Here is a 15,248-nt window from a genome sequence, read left to right on the forward strand (position 1 = left end):
ATACAATGGAATATTACTCAGCCATGAAAAGAAATGAAACTGAGCTAAAGTGAATAATTCTTAAAGTGAACAAACATGCATATTCTTCCATATATCCTCAGATTTACCAATAGGGGTTTTCAATAAAATAAAACAAATCAATAAAATAATGTTTGAAGCTCTTTGCTTTAGAAAAGCAAATATATATGAAATTATACATATGTGATAATGAGCATACTCCCAGGATAATCAGTAAAGCTTAGTGATGGATTTATCAGGACATTTCTTTGATTAGCTTCAGGATGAATGTAAAGTGTTTTGTTGTTGCTGTTGTCATTGCTGTTTTTGCATTTCTTTTCCTTTTCCTGGAGTCAAAACCCCTTTTGCTTGACTTGTTCAGGAGAATTGCATCAGTGAAGATTCAGTCAGAGAAGTAAACTATACATGTGTATGTATAAACACAAACTTACAAACAGAAACAGAGCTTATTAAGAGATTTGACCTTATGCAATTGTGTGATCTGTGTGATCTTAGTCTTTCTAAGGTTGTTGTCTTCACATCTGATACTGGAGGTTAAAGTTCACAGAGCAGGTTGACACATTACAAAGCCACATCACATATTCATTGGGACAATGAACTGTGTCTCTCCCTCTGAGGCTTAAATGATGTATTCAATCTATTCTCATAGAATAGGGATATATTCTGAAGAGAAGTGTGTTGCATGATTTGTAATAGGCCAGCAGCAGGCAATGTAAATATGAGTTGTAAATGGTTATACAACTCTGAGGAAATATATTCTCAATTCTCAGATATACAGTTATCTATAGAATATCTATAGATATTCTTGATATAGGTATCTATAGATATCTATAGACTCAATTCCTTAGGGAGTAAATTAACTTAATGCAATACGTTATTTAGATTCATTTAAAATTTTGTGGCTAAATTAATACATGGAATACTTAAGCAATAGAACATGACAAGCAATGCAGTACTTCTGATTAGTGAACTTCTTTGGTGCTTCCAATCTACATCAGAAAAGCATTAATCAACTTTACTTCATGGCTTGCTAGGCCTTGTTGCAATTATAAAATGATTAGTCATTATTAATTTAAATATATTATACTCAGAAATATTAGTAATAACATTTGCATTCTTATTATTAAAACCATGTCTAACACATGAAAATGTGCTGTTGAATGCATTATTAGATATATGCATATATTTATCTAGGGTAGAGAGCTCTATTATCAGGTATGCAATTCAAGGATTTTAATTGGTGGCATGTGTTCCATGCAGGCAAGGCTAAAACCTAAACTTGAAATAATAAAAGTGATAAGATTTTGAGCTGAATTACAACACATACACACACATAATTGTTATTGTAGATTTTAGTTACAACTATAAAAGACACGCTAGAACTTACTTCTCTTATAGAACTTAAACTGCTATATAATTGTTTACTTACTTGTATTGGTCCCAACAAAAATGCAGGATATAATATTTGAGGGCAGTTTTTACAAATGATTGGTGTACAAAAACTCTGGTGACAATGTAGTACAGTATTTTGGGGGAAAGAAAAACAGCTTCTCATACCTTCCCTAAAAGTTACTTCTTCTGGTTATCAAATCCTTCATTTTAAAAATAGGGGACCTAAAGGAGGTAACCTAAAATTATCTTCCTCTCCAAATTTTTGTGAACTGTGATTTTACATGAGCTCTAACTTTCCTTCTTCTTTTATTAAATAAATGTGGAAGAGACACATAAAATAAATTTCATATTTTTAAAGAGAAGGAGAAGAAAGAAACACAAACAACATGATAGCTCTGCCCACTGGTTCATTTTGTGGATCTGCAGTGATCCTACAATAGGCACCTGAATTTTACTAATTCTCTCAAATGATTGTCACTTTTCTCCTACATTTCAGGTAAAAGCTGCTAAGTAAATCCCTTTTGCATTGTTTGATTAAGTAAAATCTGTAAGGGGAGAGAAAAACCAACTTCCTTCACACGCTTAACTAACCATTAGATTATGTGGAATTGTTGACAGAGAATGGTGCTTGTGCCCTCACCAAGGCATTCAATCATAGAATAAATTAGATTTTTCCAGATAAACTTGAAGTCAATTGATCCTCTCTTAGAGTTTACTGAACAGGGCTCCTCTCAGCATTTCCTTCTAAACTGACTGAGAAGGAGATTACAAGTAGGAGAAAGTTTAGCACACAGATAGAGTTTAACGCTAGAAGAGTGGGAGAGGAGGAAGCAGGATTGGACAGACGGTGGAGTTAGGCTGTGATGTAGTCTCAGTGACCACCTCGGATGACTCAGAGACCACTCAGATCTCTGAATCTGGGATGGACCTTTAGAGTTGTTCTGAATAAGAGCAATGCAGTCGGGTGGCTATAACTGCACATGAATCAGCCATTGGTTTCACGCCATCCTGGGAAGGCAGCATGACTTTGAGCAGGATAATGTGATTCAGGTAAGGCAGTCCTGAAGAGGACTGTCAGCTGAGAGCTGTCTGGAGGCAACCTTCTCCTCAGCTGGTGGAGTATGCCCTTCAGTCCTAAAGGGGCAAGGTGTTAGAGAGCCTACCTCAAAACTTTGTCACCTCTGCCTCATGCACTTCTGCATCTCCTTTTTTTTTTTTTTTTTTTCAGGAATTTTGTCTTTTTTAAAAAGCATTATTTATTTATTTATGACTGTGTTGGCTCTTCGTTTCTGTGCGAGGGCTTTCTCTAGTTGCGGCAAGTGGGGGCCACTCCTCATCGCTATGCATGGGCCTCTCACTATCGCAGCCTCTCTTTTTGCGGAGCACAGGCCTCTCTTTTTGCGGAGCACAGGCTCCAGACGCACAGGCTCAGTAATTGTGGCTCACGTGGCTAGTTGCTCCGTGGCACCTTCCGTGGGATCTTCCCAGGCCAGGGCTCGAACCCATGTCCCCTGCATTGGCAGGCAGATTCTCAACCACTGCGCCACCAGGGAAGCACCCACATCTCCTTTTAATACCTATTTTCATTCCCTTTGTTCAGAATCTGAACAAACTAAGCTAATTGGTAAAGACTACTGACTTTTGGATTCTGTTTACCAAATTAATAAACAATATTTTATCCATAAAAATATTAGATTAGGAAAATAAATTTTAACAACAATAAAGAAAACAGAAGAACAAGAAAAGTGTCCAAATCAAATCAGATCAAAACAACTAAAAGTAATATAGCAATATTTGACTAAATCATGAGAATATTATCTGATATTCAAGATAAGGGTTTTCAAGAAGAAATTGTTTTCTCCTTATTGGTGTTCCTTGAAGATTTTAGAAACATATGATTTGATAGAGCCACATGCAGGAGTGCATCCTGAGCAGTATATTGCTGCTGGGCCAGGATTCATGCCAGAATGGACAGTTCCATTTTAACAGCCTAAAAACACTTGAAAATAATTAGACTTCATATTAGAATGAAACCAGGCATGTAACATTTTGAATTACAAGTTAACATTCTGTTTTATCTCAATGTAATTTTAAATAAAGATGTTCCACTCATATGAGACAGGAGTGAATTGATTGTTGAAAAAAAGAGAAAAAAGTTAAAACTGAAGTCTTTCTGTAAAATATATATTTTTTTAATATTTGGAAAATAGCCTGTAAAAAATCAATAAAGGTTAAACTTAGTGGAAATACAGTTTTGGTGGTATCTTTTTACAGTAAATGTTGCATTAAAATTAGTCTATATGTATAAAAGTCATTGCAGGCAGTTAGGCCTACTATAGAATTTATTAGATCACAGCAAAATTAGTTGCTTTTAGACACCTCATCACAAAACTGTATATACATTGACAGCAGGAATAATGTCTTTATAAATGTAAGACAAAATAATCTTGTAGAAATCTTGTGCTGATGTTTAAATAATTCCTGATAAGTAAAAATTTCATTTTTGTAGATGAAGTTGTCCTAGGGTTATTCTTTCTTCCACTAGATCTGAAACTCCTGAGGGCAGGGGCCTATTGGTATTTGTCTAGGTAGCTGCTGAGCCTAACATAAGACCTATCACACTATGGGTACCTAGGCAATGTCCATGAAACTATCAATGAGTTAATAAGTATGTTCTGTAATACCTGGACGGAGGATCAAGATTTCCCACAATAGGAAAGAGGAATGAGTGGTGTTTTACAGCTCTTTTTCAACCAGGAAGACTTCAGAACATTGTTTTTCAAGGATGTACACCTAACCCTCCCAAGAGAATAAGGATAAGACAATGCTGATTACTATGAACAGTCATATAAATATCATAGCAACTTTGAGTCTTATCTGAGGTAACAAAAATATTTTTCTATCTATGTAAGCTTGATATATGGAGATAATTTTAAAATATTAAGAAAATAATGGATTCTTGCCAATAGGGAGGCCCTAGCTTATGCCCTCTCTAATAAGGACATATACATTTTCTTTAGTATTCTTTCAAGGTATTTAACTAAGATACATTTAATTTTCACTCTAACATTGTAAGCTATTTCAGACTATGTAATATAAAGTTGGTAAAGACATAATGTTAAAACCATGTTGTACAAAGGAAGTCCAGTTCAAGGAGAATTAAAAATAAAATACGATATAATAAGAGAAGGGAAATAAGTTGAAAAGATATATTTTTGGAAGAGCAATATATCAGTCAAGATACAGAACCTGTTCTTCACCTCACATGTTTCCTCATTATTCAATCAATTTAATCTCCATACCCCATAGGTGAACACTCTTGTGATTTCTGTGTTGAATTTTATCTCAATTTACCTCTCTCACACATTAATTTAGAGATGCAAAAGCTATAACATTGATATAACTGAATTTCATATGTGTTAATATAAACAAAAGAAAATTTTAGGATGTGGTAGTTTTTTGGGTTTTTTTCTGTGTGGTTGTATGTGTGTTGTATGTGTATGCATATGCAATCAACATAATTTTTATAAATGTTAAATAAAGGAACTAGACAATTAAAACTTTATCTAAAAATCATTTTATTTAAGGGTTAGATTTAATTTTTCAACTACTTTTGTATTCCATGGTCTTATAGAATAAATGCAAATTGTTTAGAAGTAAAATGGGATACATTAATTGAAAGAAATCTTTCAAGGATAAGATGGCTGATAAATTAAAACTATTGAGTGTTGAAGTAGGCATAAATAAGTAGAATAATATCAGAGTAAATAATGGAATATTTGTATATCACAACCACAATGAATTAATAAATACAGTGCAAGGTTGGAAAGATGAAAGCAGTAGAAACTTTCTTATGAAGAGTCATTTATTCTTTCAGTTAGTAGGGAATTATTTTGAGATGTTTTGTTATTTATGCCACTGGCTAAAGCATTTTATTAGCTCTCATATCAATCATGTAAGGGGTTGCTTTTTGTATTTGCTCAAAATGGCAAGTGCTGGAGTCAGAAGACCTGAGTTTTTATCTTGACCCTAGCATTTGCTAAATGTGTAATCTCTCTTTGTTCCTTATCTTAAAACAGGAATAATAATCATGCCGCCCTCAGAGGATTGTTTTGAGCATTAAATGAAATAAATAATATATGTAAAGCTATTAGCAAAGTGCCTAGCACTAAACAAGTCCCAGTAAATGTCTGATGTTTCTGTTGCTGTTGTCATTGCTACAAGGCATGCAATAAAGAATAAAATAAATATTTTACATGGATGAATTTGTCTTCATGCTTAATCAATGAAAAATTAATTCCTTCCTTCAAAAAGTGTTGTTGAGAGCACACTGTGTATGAAGCACTGTGCTAATGGAGTGTCAGAGTGGATGCTATATTGTCTCTATTCTGGAGTAGTACCTGGTCTAGTGAGGGAAGCAGGCATGTAAAGTGGTATTACAATATGATGAGATAAATGCTTTAATAATAATATAGACCAAGTTCCATATATTGCAATACAATAGATGTTGGCCTTGACTTGTGAGAAAATAAATGTAGAGAAATTGTATTTGACTAATGTCTTAAAAGATGATCAAGGGACTTCCAAACTTGGGGACGGGAAGGAAGAAGCCAGAAGGAGGATATTGTCACAGGATTCAGTATAGACAAAAGCAATGAGATATAGAAGAGAATGGTCCACCCAAACAATGGCAAGCGCCATGTGGAGAAGTAGGCACAGAATGAAAGGAAGCTGGAGAAGCAGCTTGGTAACTTATCATAGAGTCTTGGGTGTGAAATTCATCCTGTTGTCTCCTTTATTTTTGTCACAATAAACTCAGTTATCTCTCCTTATATGGTGACTTCAGAGAATGACATTGTATAATTAATTAATACTTGTTTAATTTATAAGAATTTAGGGCTTCTTTTACTCAAACAAGAATGGACATTGAATATAAAGGGCTGAGAAAATTATCTACTATTTGACAGCTTTCAACTGTGCTTCTCAAACTGATTAGTTTTGACACAATTTTGACAATTTTAATAATCAATTATGTACAACAAATCACATATTAAAAGCAGCTGAAATGTTCACCAATCTCTTTAAAAATCTATTTTTACTGGCATAATTAAGAAATTATTCACTGTATTTTGAAAAAAAAAACTCATCCATTGCGAAAATAATTTGTTAAGTGCAGTTTTTTAATGTTTTCAAAAAGTTCTCAATAGAGTTTACTGTCTCAAATGGAAATAGCTTCCTTTTCTCAGCATCAAAACAAATGTAAACCATTCTCTTATAGCACTTATGATGTTCTATCATATGTTGGAGTCATTTGTTGTATTTGAGAGGGGCCCATGAAACTCTAGGTATATATCACCTTATGCACAAACCCTTCAGGAACTAAGCAGACAGAGATATTTCCTTAGGAACACACTGTCATGCTTTGTCTCATTTGATCCTGGAATAGTTGTCAGAGTAGATTTGACCAAGGAAGATTGACACTTAGCCCTAATAATTAAGCAGATTTGAATAAGGACCTAGATTCTACAATTTTAACAAGCTCTGATGCAATGCACCATACTGGTCCAAAGCCATATTTTACAAATTTCAGACTTAAAGGGGATGTGATTTAGCCAGTTCTAACTGAGGTTTATTTTCAAGTATGGGGATGGGAATGGAAATACGGAGGGTATTAAATTATAAAGCAATTCATTCCCTCCTTTGTTGAGAATTACTTGTATTAGTGGAGAATGTCAAAGACAGGAGTGTGTAAATGTAATTCTTATAAACAGTTTGCAGGGAAAAATAGTTTGAGAGTCCATAGCAAAGAATAGGAACCCAAGTTTGTGTGTTGGTTCCACAATGCCCCAGAAGAATAAGACATCAGTGAGTCCAAATAAATAAAACTCTGTGATAACTTACATTAGAACAACCATAAGTGAGATAAACAATTATTTTTAAAAAATTAGAATTTCATTTATCTAAGAGTATCTAGTATTTTGCAGAACTTCTGCTTTCTGTTTTTCATCAGGTTTTCTTCTTTAATGACAATTTCGTTAACTACTAAAACCTCTAAAAAATTTGGACATTAAAGATCAAAATGGTTATCTATAGCATTGCTTCTGGAAAGGGGGTTCAAATTGAAAAGAACACATTTAAGTAATATGCAACAATTGTTTAGACGTTTTTTCTCAAAATTATAAATTTTCCAATTCATTTATCTATTTGATTTCAAGTGTGACAGGATTACATTTTTGTTTTTCATGTAACAAGACAATAGCAAAAAAATCTATAAAAGATAGATAAGGAAAGCAGTTATTACCTTTCTATAGAACCAGTTGTAATGAAGACTCAAATAGCTATTCTAGATTTGTTAGTAATAAGGTGTTTTATGTGGGATTAGAATATTTGGTTAAAGTATTCTACATCTCAGAGCTTAAAAATATCACCTTCATATCCCATTCTTGCATACACTTTGGAAAATTCAGTTTCATATATATTCACAAAATCAAGATTTTTAAAAAAGCTTTACATGTTGGTTTCTCAATCACTTGTAAATTTATTTCAATCTTCTTTTCCCCCTATTTGAACAACATGCCTGATACATAGATAGCTTGTGAGGTGTTCATCATTAATATGTAGACCCTCTTTTCTCTAATTGAAGAATGAGGCTCACTGAATCTCTTCTTCATACCCTAAAAAGAGAAAAAAATCCCACAGTTTCAATATACTGTACTTCCTTAGTAGATTCTGATATTTGGAAAGAGCACCAGAACTACTTTCATAACTATAGAAACATACTGACTCATCATTTAAGTAGTTCTTCTACTTCAGGTCATTACACACATAAAAGTAAAATCATCTAGTTTAGGAGTTGGAAAAGCTTTATAGTTGTATTAACAATACATGTGCATTAAATCCATGAAAAGCTCAAGGTGGTTTTGAGATGACATTTAAAGTTTTGACAAAGTTTGATCAATCTTTCTTACATATTCCATATGGTCCAATTAGTTTCATTTTAAGTTTTGTATTGACTTCTAGCAAGAGTTTTGTATCTTTGTAGGTGTTTTTACTAAGATTACACATTAGTTCAAATATTTAAAATATTAGTTAAAACAACCACATATACATCCACTGATATCTATATATACAGCATTTTCAGCATTAAAATACATAGCTATTACATGTCTTGTATTTTTATTACTTTTTTATTATGTGTTTCCTATTTAGTTACCTCTCAGTGAAACATAATTTGGGTGTAAAAAATGTTTTTTAATATCATTATGAAATTCTATCAGTTTTGCAGGGAATATATGTGCATAGATGTTAAGTGCACATTCAAAATTGGTGGTACTTAATTATATCCAACAACGGAGATCTGTTTTAAGTGTGCACATCATAATTATTTAAAGATCTGTACATTTGGCATGTACTAGGTGAGCACATGCCCTTCACAGTGCAAGTGTTTCCTGTGAATGGTGCATGAGTACTTGTTGATAAATCTTTGGTAGTACTTAAGCACCTAAATGGAGGTTTGGGGTACAGATACTATGAAGTGTTTTAATGAATCATGAGATTTTTAAAAGTAGCATTGATGTCAAGCTTTATATCTGTGAAGTGATTTGCATTCTCATTTTCAGGTAAGAGAACTTGAACCCTGGAGTGGTAAAATTAACCATGAATGACTACTTCAGAGAGTGAATAGAGAGTAAAGTATATTTCCCAGCACACCATTTACATAGACATGTTTCTAAAGTAACAAATTCAATGGAGTAATTAATACCAAAATGTTCCTGTATTCAACAAAGCTTTATATAAATTAGATCAAATAATTCTGGATCAAAACAAATGCTGTATTGGCGGGTGGTAGATGTCATTAAGTGGCATTTGTTCTGAGTTGACCAGATCCATTTCTTATCTGTTGAGTTAGCTAACATATTAATACTTAATTAACACACTTAATAATGTGTATTGAGGACCAACATTAGCTAACAGATCTGTTGAGTTTCTGCACATTTCTCTTTTGGTAATTATGCATTATTTGTCTCATTCAGGTCTACATTGAGTTCCTTGAGGGAAGGAAGGGACAATGGTTTATTAATCTTCATGTTCACATAAAGTGCCTCTACATAATAGGTAATTAATAATTATTTGTTGAATATATATCTTGATGTAATTTGACAATTCTGAAAGGAATTTACCTATGGTATAAAAAAATCAATGAATGTGAAGCTTGGATAATTAGAATCTCATAGATATGAGATTCTTAAGTAGTCAGAGTATTAATATGCCCTAGATAATGACCCTGAAAACACTGATAACATTATATGTCCCCTATGGGTGGGTATCTTCTTTGTACTCTTTGATAATCAAGGTCATTTATAGGGGTAGAGGAGTAAGTTGAGTCTCCTCCTCACAAAGAAAAGCATATTCTTAGCTAATACTCAGTCTAAAAGTGACAAGTGGTAACATGAATTTCTTCTTCCCATTACTTGGCTACATAGATGTGCCTTGTGTATAATTGCAGTTAGACACCAGTACAGTTTTTTGTTAGCAAGCCATAGTGAACTATAGGTAGCTGCCAAATTATTTCCTCTTGAGAAATAAAAGAAAATACTGACAAGAACTTTAGGGAGAATAATAATTTATAGCAATTAAATTTTCACTTTTATGTACTTATAATGTGTATTGAGGACCAACATTATTTGTTCAGCTAAATCAAGGTATAACCTGATGTTATTGTGAAGTTGCTTAAATAATGTATTTAGCATTTGTTTCTTAACCTGCTCTTAAAGTGTGTGTGTGTGTGTGTGTGCATGCTCACGTGTGCGGTATGTCTAAGGCTTGCCCTTAAGTGACAAGTGTACTTTGATTTTGAAGGGCCAGAACTTTGCGATGCAGTTTTCCCAGGAAAGTCTATGTTATAGAATTCCTGTTTCAAACAGTACACAGTACAAATAATAGAGTTCTATAGGACAATTCATTTGTAATTGTAGAAGATACTTTTATTTTTTTATCTTTTTATTAATTTTTATTGGAGTATGGTTTATATAAAATGTTGTGTTAGTTTCTGCTATAAAGCAAAGTGAATCAGTTATACATATACATATACCCACTCTTTTTTAGATTATTTCCCATATATGTCATTACAGAGTATTGAGTAGGGTTCCCTATACTATACAGTAGGTTCTTATTAGTTATCTATTTTATCCCTCCCCCACTTCTTGCTGGTAACCATAAGTTTGTTTTCTACATCTGTGACAATTTCTGTTTTGTAAATAAGTTCATTTGTACAATTTTTTTTAGATTCCACATATAAATGATATCATATGATATTTGTCTTTTTTTGTCTGACTTACTTCACTCAGTATGACAATCTCTAGGTCCATCAATATCCTTGCAAATGGCTTTATTTCATTCTTTTTTATGGCTGAGCAATATTCCATTGTATATATGTAACATATCTTCTTTATCTATTCATCCATCAATGGACATTGAAGTTGCTTCTATGTCCTGGCTATTGTAAATAGTGCTGCAATGAACATTGGGGTGCATGTATCTTTTTGAATTATGGTTTTCTCTGGATATATACCCAAGATTGGGATTGCTGGATCATATGGTAGCTTTATCTTTAGTTTTTTAAGGAATCTCCATACTGTTCTTCATAGTGGCTGTACCAATTTACATTCCTACCAACCGTGTAGGAGGGTTCCCTTTTCTTCACATCCTCTCCAGCATTAATTGTTTGTAGATATTTTGATGATGTCCTTTCTGACTGGTGTGAGGTGATACCTCATTGTAATTTTGATTTGCATTTCTCTGATAATTAGTGATGATGAGTATATTTTCATGTGCTTTTTGGTCATCTGTATGTCTTCTTTGGATAAAACGGGACAGCTACATGTAAAAGAATGAAGTTAGAACTTCTCTAATACCATACACAAAAATTAACTCAAAATGGATTAGAGACTTACATGTGAGACTGGATATTATAAAACTCTTAGAGGAAAACATAGGCAGAACATCCTCTGACATTAATCCCAGCAAGATCTTTTTTGATCCACCTCCTAGAGTAATGAAAATAAAAACAAAAATAAATAAAAGGGACCTAATTAAACGTAAAAGCTCTTACACAACAAAGGATACCATAAACAACATGAAAAGGCAACCCTTGGAATGGGAGAAAATATTTGCAAATGAAGAGTCTGATAAGGTATAAATCTCCAAAATATACAAACAGCTCATTCAGCTTAATACTAAAAAGAAGATACTTTTTAAAAAGACACTAAAGAGTCTGAATATTTCTACTAGTAGAAATTTAGTATTTACTAGGTGACAGGAAGTGTGCTTGGATAGGGATATCAGGACAATCCCTTCCAGTCTTCAAGAGAACCCTTCATTTCTAAAGCAATTTTTTCTTTTTCAGATACATGTAAAATAATAATATAAGTTTTTTGGTGGGCTTCAAATCTGAGTTTCATAGAGTATGAGGTTATTCTGAAAATTTGAGGTATCTATACCATGACGGACACTTTTTAATCTACTTTGGAATGAATCTTTATATAAATAGATATTCAACTGCCAGATATGTATTTTTACTTAGATAACGTGGAATGAACAAGGACAGGGATTCTCTCAATTTCTTTTAGCTGTGTCCAAATAAATATATTTTAACTATGGTTAATTATTACCATTCTTTATTACTATTTCATTTCACAATACTTTTGAATATACAAGTTAAATTTTATTTTTTTAAGGTTTAACTTGTAGCTACTAATGTCACTTGAAAAGTCTCTAAAATCAGCAACAAGTTATAGCCAAAGAAATTTGATTCCACTGTAGGAATAGAAAATCCTCTGTAGCATGTGCAATTTGCCTCAACGGTTGCTTGTGTTTAGTCTTGCGATAAATTTTATATTTAAGCTTTTAAAGCTTTGTTCATTTACTTATGTACTTATAAAATTATTGGAGTGACTTGTATGAATGCTATATATAATCATCCAGCCAACTTTAGTCTTACCATCTAAAAGAAAAGCTTCTAAATATGCTTGTTTCTGAGACATGTTGGTTTTCCTACATTTTTTTATGAATGTGTACATACACATACCAAATTTCAATTAGAATCAAGACCCTTAATATGTTATTATTTTCATGACCTCAGTAACTGAATACTAACTATTTATGTTAAAAATGTCATTAGGTATGAGGCAAAGATTAATATTCATCTTACAGTTGAATAGTAAAAAAATGAATGTTTAATAATTTGTAGTTAAATATATTATGGATATTAATATAATGGAGTGTTACATATGGAAGATATTTGTGACAGAATGTTAATTGAGAAAATTTGGATACACATACATATATACAAATAAATGTACATATGTACACACACACACACATGCATATGCATGCCTCAAGTTTACAATGTATGGGTGTAAAAAAATGGAAGAAGTATCTCAATACATAAAACAGCTATCTTCTATAGATGGAGAGATTATAGAACTGTCATTCTGGATATGGCACACGACTGCTGCTGCCAAGATCCTATATATTTAGTGAATTCACATTCAGGATGAAGAATTATCTTTATATTGTCTCACTGTCCCCATCTGCTCCACTTTTTCTATTGAGAAAAGCAAGAAGACAGATGTATAAGTAGGAACCCACTCTAGAAATATTAAATATTTAACAAAAATTGAATGCCAAGTAATTTATATAGAAATTTTCAGTTTATGTAGCTTTAACCACTCTTTATTTCTCAGATACATTTTTTTTATTTATATAAATAGGCCTTTAATTACACTCATATGAATGTATTTACTTATTATCAAAATTTGTCCTTAAATGACACTAAAATAATTTAAATTTCCCTGGATACCACAGGTTCCTGATCATTACATATTCCACTACAGAGCATATTTTCCAGATCATGAGATGCTATTTATTAAATAGATATTTTTAAATAGTATGGAAATATAAAATTACAATTAAATATTATTTCTAAATTTATATATCACAATTTTCTTGGTCCAGATTTCTTCCTCTTTTTGTCTTCCAATTTTATTGAGATACAGTGCTTATACAGCACTGTATAAGTTTAAGGTGTACAGCATATTTATTTGATTTATATACATCATGAAATGATTAATACAACAAGTTTAGTGAACAGCCATGATCTCATATGGATACAATATTAAAGAAATAGAAAAAATATATTTTCCTTGAGATGACAACTTTAGGATTTACACATTTCATATATAAAATGCAGTAGAGTTAATTATATTTATCATGCTATACATTACCTCCCTGGTCCTTATTCATCTTATAACTGGAAGTTTATACCTTTGTCCAGTACCTTCTTCCCAAACATCCACTTCTGGTAACCACAAATCTGATCTTTTTTTCCTCAGTTTTTTTTTTTTTTTTTGAGATTTTTTGAAGTATAATGGATCTACAACACTATGTTAGTTCCTGTTACACAACATAGTGACTTGATATTTCTATACATTTCAAAGTGATCACCACCATAACTATAGTTACCATCTGTCACAGTAAAAATATATTCCCCACTGTACAAGTTATACACTGAGCTACTATCTCATAAATACAAAATGAATTAAATACTTACATGTAAGACCTAAAACCATAAAAGTTCTAGCAGAAAACTTAGGCAGTATGCTTTCTGACATTGGTCTTAAAAATTTCTTTGATTATGTCTCCTCCGGCAAGGGAAACAAAAACAAAAATAAACAAATAGGACTACATCAAACTAAAATGTTTTCACACAGTGAAGGAAACTGTCAACAAAACAAAAAGATCACTTACTGAATGCGAAAAGATATTTGCAAATGACATATCAGATGAAAGGTTAATATTCAACATATGAAAGAACACATGCAACTCATCAAAAAAGTGAACAACCCAATTAAAAAATGGGCAGATAATATAAACAGACATTTGTCCAAATAAACCATAAAGATGGCCAACAGACAAATGAAAAGATGTTAACATTACTAATCATCAGGGAAATGCAAATCCAAACCACAATGAGATATCACCTCACACCTATCAGAATGGCTATTGTCAAAAACACAACAAGTGTTGGCAAGGATGTGGAGAAAAGAGGATGCTAGTGTACTGTTAGTGGAAATGTAAATTGATGCAGCCATTATGAAAAACAGCATGGAAATTCCTCAAAATATTAAAAACAGAGCTACCATACAATCCAGCAATTCCACTCCTGGGTATGAAGAAAATGAAAACGCTAATTCAAAAATATATATGCACCCCTATGTTCATTGCAACATTATTTACAATTGTCAAGATGTGGAAGAAACCTTTGTGAATGGATAAAGAAGATATGGCATATAAATAAATGGAATTGTGCTCATCCATACAAAGAATGAAATGTTTCAATTTGCAACAGCATGTACAGACCTAGAGGGTATTATGCTAGGTGAAGTAAGTCAGATAGAGAAAGATAAGTACTTTATGATTTCACTTATATGTGGAATAGAAAAAAAAAAAAAAGAACAAACATAACAAAACTGAAACAGAGTCATAGATACAGAGAGCAAACAGGTGGTTGCTAGAAGGGATAGGGGGAGGGAGAGGAGAGAAATAGGTGAGGAGATTAAGAGGTACAAACTTCCACTTGCAATACAGATTTCTTCATTTTTAAACATACATTTATGTATGTATTTCATATACTATAACCTATTCTACACATATTTACACAGATAACTCTTTTACATGATTTAAAATACACTTGTAAGAAAAAAATTGTAAGGAATAGAAACCAAAAATCAAGGTTAACATGGAACACAAATGTGCAAATTTTTATGGACAAAAATTTT

The sequence above is a fragment of the Hyperoodon ampullatus genome (assembly GCF_949752795.1).
Source record: "Hyperoodon ampullatus genome assembly, chromosome: 16".
In the NCBI taxonomy this organism is placed as follows: Eukaryota; Metazoa; Chordata; class Mammalia; order Artiodactyla; family Ziphiidae; genus Hyperoodon; species Hyperoodon ampullatus.